Here is an 8,405-nt window from a genome sequence, read left to right on the forward strand (position 1 = left end):
ATTATATATATGTATATATATATATATATATATATATATATATATATATATATATATATATATATATATATAGATACAGGCTTGGGGAGTAACGGAATACATGTAACAGGATTACGTATTTAAAATACAAAATATAAGTAAATGTATTCCACTACAGTTACAATTTAAATCATTGGTAATTAGAATACAGTTACATTCAAAAAGTATTTTGATTACTGAAGAGATTACTTTGCATTTTATTGTCATTTGTTTCATTTAATATTTAGTCCTTTCAGATGGAAAACATTTCTACATATAAATGATGTGATCCAAAGTGCATTTGAACAGTGAAACACTTTCTTATGTGTTATATTCATACGAGCAGACAGAGAAGTAAGTTTGGAGCACAAGAAATAGAAATAAACCTTGTGTAAATTATTATCTTTATGCTAAGCTAAAATGCTATTTCTAGACATTTTACATGCACATGTTTCCAGACACGATCATATTTTTTTATCAAGAAAATTCACGTTGGATCATAATTTCTTTTTTTCTAGTAAGACCTTTGATATTAGGGGAAAACTCATATTCTTGATGATAATTTTTGTATTGTTTTCCTGTAAAAATATCTAAAAATTTGATTGATCTTGTTTTAGAAACAACACTGCATAAGATATTTCGGTTTTTCAGAGAATGTATTTTTAACGTGTATTTTGTCTTACTGTACTGGCAGAGTTTTTATAGTCAAAACATGTGAAAAAATCTACCAGTGCTGAAGAAGTAATCCAAAGTATTTAGAATACATTACTGACCTTGAGTAATCTAATGAAATACATTACAAATTACATTTTACAGCATGTATTCTGTAATCTGTAGTGGAATACATTTCAAAAGTAACCCTCCCAACACTGAATATATACATATATATGTGCATTTGAAAACATTTGTGCAACTAAACAAATGCAACTGTTTTCCATATTATAATTTTATCCCCATTATAAGCAACATGCACTGCTATTTTTATAAATAAGGGTGAGGAACAGAAACTCAAAATGAGGACATAATATAGACGTCTATTGTTTTTACATAAATCTAATTAAACAGAAAAACCCATTGCCAAAACTTTTTTTTAGGGATCTTTAAGGAATTTGCAGTTTAACATAAAGCAAAACTTAACATTATTCTACTTTATGAATCATTAATCCACTTGAGGCCATCCCCAAATGTCCCCAAAGGAAGGTTTGTTAGATTTATCTAACTTCAGGACATTCACACATACACACAGTACTTTCAGATGACTCACCCTGTGTGTAAAAGAATGCTGATGCCAAAGTCAATCCAAGCGCATATATGAGCACAATGTGTAAAGTCATTGATGCAGTGCTGCAGGTGTCCGGTGAATCTAAGATCCAGTCAAACTTCCATCGAGCTTCTCACGAGTTTCTCCAGCTGAAGCTCTGAGATGAGAGAGAGAGACAGTCATGAGACACAGAGAGAACACAGCATCCCCTCCTGCAGCTGTGCACACGTGTCTGACAGATGTTTGTATACCTCCCTCACTCTCCTGCAACGACACTCTTTCGATGTTTGTTGTGTGTATTTCTGCAATAAGCGCTCGAGTTTAGTGGTGATGATCAGTCTATTGGTGTGTGTGTATGTGTGTGTATGCAGAAGTTGTGCCAATGTGTATTTTGGGCAGGTTGTGTGTGTTCATTCTACTTTCGTTTAGAGATCTTCTATTTCATCAAGAATTAAAAAGTAAATCCTTTCTTAGAGGTTGTAATGCTGTGGATAAGGCAGCTTTGCTGTAAGCCTCTGCTCCCATCCAACCCAATGGAACATATGGTCTTTCTCTCTCTGATATTGAGAGATATATTTACACAACTCATGACATATTTCACCAAGCAGGGTTTAGTTTTTTTCTCTACACAATCGTTTATGCTGAGGTCTGAGGCAGCTGAATATTTTCCATCACCGTCAGTATTCAGAACTTTACTGTGTAAAAACAGTGAGATATACTTACAGTGTTTGTGCTGCAGTTATCACTGTATCGATATTCCCCAAATATTCGGTCAAATATTGCAAACTAACGCTGCACCATTTGCTGACGTCATGGGGAATCCAATACCATCATGCTGTGCTACTGATTGCATACACATATTGGGCTACTAGCCAAGAGAGTAGAAAAGTGCAAACATGATCTCCCCTTCGTATTGAATAATAGGAAGGAAGGAGAACCAAAATGCCCATTGAGAGGTATAGAAGCCAACAATTACACTAGCTATCGGGTAGTAAGACATTGCATACAAATACATGTATGTACAAATATGCACTTGCATAGTTACAGGCCGATAATGTATAAAAAATGCCACTAGCCAACCAGGTAGTAGGACATAAGCATTGAAGTCTACTTCACAGCAAAGACCTGGAAAGAGAGAGAAGAAACATTCAAGTTATAGAACCTGTCAAATGTGTTAGGGGAAGCCCAGCCTAATACCAGACAAGTGTCCTGCAAGGACACACAATTTGCCGAAGCCCAGGAGAAAGCCATGCCCCTGTTAGAATGGGCCCTTACCCCTGTGGGACACTGAAAGCCTTGCGAATTGTAAGCGAGCACAATGGTTTCAACAACCCAGTGAGAAAGTCTTTGCTTTTTTAGACTGCCAAACCTTTTTAATGGCCAAAGCAAACAAAGAGCTGCACTGAGGCAAAAAGCAAGTAGTGGACTAATGGAAGTTTGACTGTACCTCTGCCGTTTTACAACAAAAAAAAAATTCAAAATCCCATCAGTCTTTCCTCCTGCAGCGCTGTGCTTTCTGTTTCAAAGCTGATTTTGTGGAAGTGTTTTGGAACAAGCATCACAGTAATTTCTTAGTGACATAAAAAGGGCTACACATAGAGGATTGTCAGGTTCAAACCCTCTCACGAAATCTCACAAAACAACAGCTATGCAATTTTACAAAAGGTACAAGCAAAGGACAGCATATGCCAGTGAAAACAGATTAAATATATTAAATATTTACTCACACATATTGTGCTCACAGCAGCAGAAAACTTTAAAAGCTTCTCTGAGCTGTAAGCTGCCAACTGATAGCTCACTGTTTGTGTTCTGTGTTTAATGTATCAGTTCAGTCCAAATGGGTTGGTCATCATCATGTGTGTTTCTAATGGAAGGTGCCATCAGACGGACAAACAAGTCAAATGAAGAACTGGTCCCAAAACCTTTTCATCTATAAGCATCAGACCTGAACAGTGACACTTGTCAGATCTAAAATTACGCTAAACATACAGTATGAAGCTGTACAGTGAATGCCCATTCAATCATACAACAATCATTGTGTTATTACATTTAGTTATAATGTTGTTAACATGTAATTCATTTGAATATTGTCAAAGAAACAGAAAATTTGATTCACATTTTTTATTTATGTTGGCCAGTAATTTTAAATCAGTGATTCAAGTGAATGACTCACACAGTACTTCATTCAGTGGTTTTTGTTTTCAGTGCTCATCACTGCATTCTTTATTAAAGGAATAGTTCACCCAAAAATGAACATTTGCTGATCATTTACTCACCATCAGGCCATCCAAGATGTATCTGAGTTTCTTTCTTCATCAAAACAGAATTTAAGACTTTTAGGATTTCATTTCAGGCCTTAAGCTCGTTGGTAAGGAGTCAGGAAGCGCGTCATTGCTTACGTTGTTTTTTTTTATTATTATTATTTGGAAATGATTTTTTATTTTATTTTATATTGTTTTTAAATTGTTTTGGACTGTTTTGGTTTGTGAACGGCACAAGTTTCTCTTGTAAACAATGACACGCTTCCTGACTCCTCCTCCACGTGACTCGTGACCTTACCAACGAGCTTACATCACAGAGATGTACGGAAGCGAACATTTGTAGTTAATAAGTATATAAGTATTGTTTTGTTTCTAAAAATAATCAATCGTTTGGGTTCAGAAGAACTTTATTTGTCGACGGATTATTTTGATGCATCCTAAATATGCATTTTGGACCGTCAAAAAATGGAGGACATTCACTTGCATTGTTTAGAGGTGGAGGCCTGAAATGAAATCCTAAAAGTCTTAAATTCTGTTTTGATGAAGAAAGAAACTCAGATACATCTTGGAGTAAATTATCAGCGAATTTTCATTTTTGGGTGAACTATTCCTTTAATATTGCTTGTTTTTTTTGTTTTTTTTATCAAATTTACTTGAAACTTTAATTAAATTTTACAGTGTGTTTATAGAATACTTGAGATGTTATGAAATGCCAAATGTGACTGAAATGAATCTGAAATGGTGCACACTTTTCTGAAGTAGTTATTATGCTTTGTTTTTGTGTCGATACAATGTAAAAAGATAAAATGTGCACTTGTCTGACCCTTACTGTAAAAATTACTTCTGATGATGTGACCTAATGTGGTCTGGTTCATTCAAATTATATTTTTGACTTGAATTTAGATGATACCACATAAAGTTACCTGACAGAAGACTTGTACAGTGCATTTACAGTTGAATGAGATATTTTTCTCCATGTGTTAACATGCATGTGGTTTACTGGAGGCTTGTTTGACATCCCTGCAGGATTTTCCTCTCATGTTAATTGGATGGTCTGTTTTAACTTTAGTTAGTACCATCGGCCTGAGCTTTTATGAGCTAAAGATTAATTATTAATCTGACACAGATATGACAGGGTAATATTTAAATGTGAACATTTACAGCTTTGTGTCATGATCCACTCAATAATCTTTAAATAACGCTCTCAAGCAGCAAAGTGTTTCAACATTTACACCACCTTACACTCATGCTTACACTCCTTTTTTTGTGTGTGCCTTGTGTGAAATTAGGTCGGAACCCAGAAGAAATCAGTTGCTTTTTGTAATTTATTATAAACATCAGATTGACGATTGATCTGGTCTGATGAAACACTTGGTTTATGTCAGTACACACAACAATATCATCTTGAGATTAATAAATATATGAACATAGTGTAATGTTCAATAAAGCATTTCTTTGTGTTTCATTTTAATTCTGAATTATATAAATGAATTGATATAAAAGCCAGATTTTATGATGTTTAAAATGTAGTATAAATTAAACTAATACATCTGGATTGAAGATTATGGCATTAATAATAGAAATTCAGCCTGGCTGTCTTAAAATAAAAAAGTGTATGCTCATCCAGCTACATGATGAGGTCAGTTTGAAAGCATGTTCAGGTCCTTTCAGGCTAAAGCGAGCTGAAAACAAGCTCCATATCTGACCCCAAAGCTGCTCCTCCTCCTCATCTACAGGAGAGGAAGAACTTGTGTTTCAATTTTAATCATATGCCAGGAGCAAAGCCAAGGATTTGTGCTGAAAACATTTACAGTGCATTAGAAATGATGATTGTGTTTATATGAGCTGTTTCTACTGTATGGTATTGATTAACATTTGTGTGCATGCGTGCTTCCATTTATAATAACTGCTAATCATGTTGCTGCTTTATTCATCCTCCAGGGAAAAACTTGTCTATTTCATCATGTTTTATTTTTTATATTAACAAAGAACTACCTAAGCTGTTATATTTCTTACATTTTTCAGACGGCGGTCCTGATATTCCTTCAGTTTTTACCCTGATATTCAGATTTTGGTATTGGTTCATCCCAACAAAACATGTGAGCTATATGTGTTGAATGAAATATATTAATTAAAAGGTTTGCTCCATCAGTTGAAATCCTCAGAACTGACAGTTTGATGAATCCGTTCAGATGTCTCCTCCACTGTCAAAATAATCTTACAAGAGAACGATGAATTAATAACAATAATAAATATAGCCACAAGCGACAATTGTCGGGGGCCAAGCACATATGGCGAGATGACCAAAATAATACAATTTGACAGAAAACTTCCTGTGGAAGTTGTGGACAGCTTTGAGCACAGCTGCAAAAGTAGGATCGTCTTAAATTATAGCACCCCCTAGCATAAAAAATGAATGAAACTCGGCATGTTATCTCAGAGTATTCTCTTGTCTATGTGTACAAATTTTGTTCGGTTTGAAAATTGTGCTCACAATATACAGGCTAATTAGTCATTATAGGCCATGCCCAAAACATATTTGCTTATATTTTTGGAACGATTCGATTCAACTTTTTGTCTGGAGGGTCTGTAGATGATATATACCAAGTTTCGTGATAATCGGGCAAACGGCCTAGGACGAGTTAAAAAAGTAGGTTTTTCGAGTAATCAAAATTGTAAAAAAAATGTATTGCGGAAATGGAAAATAAAGTGACCGTATCATTGTTGGCACTGTTGGATTCAGAGAAGCTACTTATTTGTATTGTAGCCTATATGGTTCCGGAATTAGCTAATTATACCACCACTGTGTGGCTGATTGTAACAAAATGTTATATTCGGCTTTGTGTTGACACCCTGCTTGTGTATAGTAATTTCCATAACCTTCTGCCATTCCCAATACGAGTTATAAGGTGCTGAAATGTGATTGGCCGGTGGCGGCCATTTTTGTTAATTTGTTGAATCGATTGTTTAAGAATATGTTAGCATTTGAACCAAAGAAGATGCATATTTGATTTGAACTTTGTCGCTCAAATGGCTGCAAAGTTATGACAGATTTTTATTTGTAGCACCCCCTAGGGGTGGAATTGTAAGAAACTTTGCTGACATCCTCTAAACGTCCTGTTGACTATGTGTACTGAGTTTGGTTACATTTGGAGTTTGCGATGAGTAGATATTGATTAATTACTCAAATCGCAAATCGCGAAGGAATTGTATTGTTAATATCTTCGGAATGATTTGACGTATCGAAATTCTTTTTTGTTGTCAGGAGGGTCTGTAGGTGATGTATACAAAATTGCATGCCGATCGGACTAATGGTCTAGGAGGAGTTTGAAAAAGTAGGTTTTTCAAAAATTCAAAATGCCGGAAAAGAATTATAGATGGAAATTAAATCAGAGATATACTAGACTCAAGGAATCAGAGGAAAAAAGAATATTGATTCTAACCCTTACGGTTGCAGAGATATGAGCCAAAACACAAAAGTGCTTATTATAGCGCCACCTAGGGTCAGATGGGTGTGCATTTGTGTGCTTGAGTAGTGAGGGGGATTTGGGATCATCCTGCCAAGTTTGGTGTCTCCATGACTTACGGTCTCTGACGCCCAGACACTTTTAGGGCAGAAAAAAAAAGAAGAAGAAAAAGAAGAAAATCAGTACAATTACAGCTTTGCTGCTTGGCCCCCTAATAATAAGTTTTATTTATATAGCGCCTTTCTAAAACCCAAGGACGCTTTACAAAACAAACAACAACACAAATGTATCACAATAAATGGCAGTAGTACAACAATATGTGCTTTTAGCAGTTTCTTGAAAGAAAGCAAGGAAGAGGCATCACGAACGTTCTGTGGAAGAGAGTTCCAAAGTCTAGGAGCAGCTACACTAAAGGACCTGGAACCCATAGAGACTAGCCTAAATTTAGGAACTGCAAGCAAGCCAGCATCAGATTATCTTAAGGAGCGGCCAGGGGAGTAGGGATGTAATAACTCAGATAAGTAATTAAGGGGCGAGGTTATGGAGAGCTTTGTATGCAAGGATGAGGATCTTAAAGTGCAAGCGAGAGGAGACAGGGAGCCAGTGGAGGTCCTGCAGGATAGGAGTTATGTGTGCACTATTTTTTGTATGAGTGGTAAGTCGAGCAGCAGAGTTTTGCACATATTGTAGTCATTTGACAGCTTTTGCAGGAAGACCAATGAGAAGGGAATTACAGTAGTCTAGGTGTGATGTCACAAAGGCATGTATTAAGGTTTCAGCGTCCTGGTGGCTGAGAGAGGAGCAAATACGTGAGATATTACGAAGGTGAAAGAATGCCGTCTTTGCAGTCTTTGTGATATGAGTATTAAATGATAATTCAGAATCAAAAATTATGCCAGGATTTTGAATGGTAAGGAATGGCTTAATATAGTCTCCATCCAGGTCAAGGACAATAATAGACTGTTTTGAAATGACAGATTTGGGGCAAATCAGAATGAGCTCAGGTTTTTCTGAGTTGAATTTGAGATCATTTGAATTCAAACAGAGCTTCAATTCACAGATGCAGACAGACAGTGCAGGAGGAGGAAAGACAGAGGAGACAGGGGTGTAAATCTGAGTGTCGTCAGCATAACAGTGGAAGCTAAACCCATGGCGTCTAATAATCTGTCCTAATGGCAACATATAAATTGTAAAGAGGAGTGGGCCAAGAGCCTTGAGGGACACCAGTGTTGACAGGAGCAGTGAAGGACATATGTTTATGAAGGGCAACAAATTGCTGCTGATCAGTAAGGTATGAGGTGAACCAGATGAGAGCTATGCCAGTGATACCAATTGAAAGACGAGTTAAACGCAGAGCTGAGGTCCATAAGCATACCAATATTAAGTGCACCAGTGTTA

This window comes from Myxocyprinus asiaticus, chromosome 3 (assembly GCF_019703515.2).
Source record: "Myxocyprinus asiaticus isolate MX2 ecotype Aquarium Trade chromosome 3, UBuf_Myxa_2, whole genome shotgun sequence".
In the NCBI taxonomy this organism is placed as follows: domain Eukaryota; kingdom Metazoa; phylum Chordata; class Actinopteri; order Cypriniformes; family Catostomidae; genus Myxocyprinus; species Myxocyprinus asiaticus.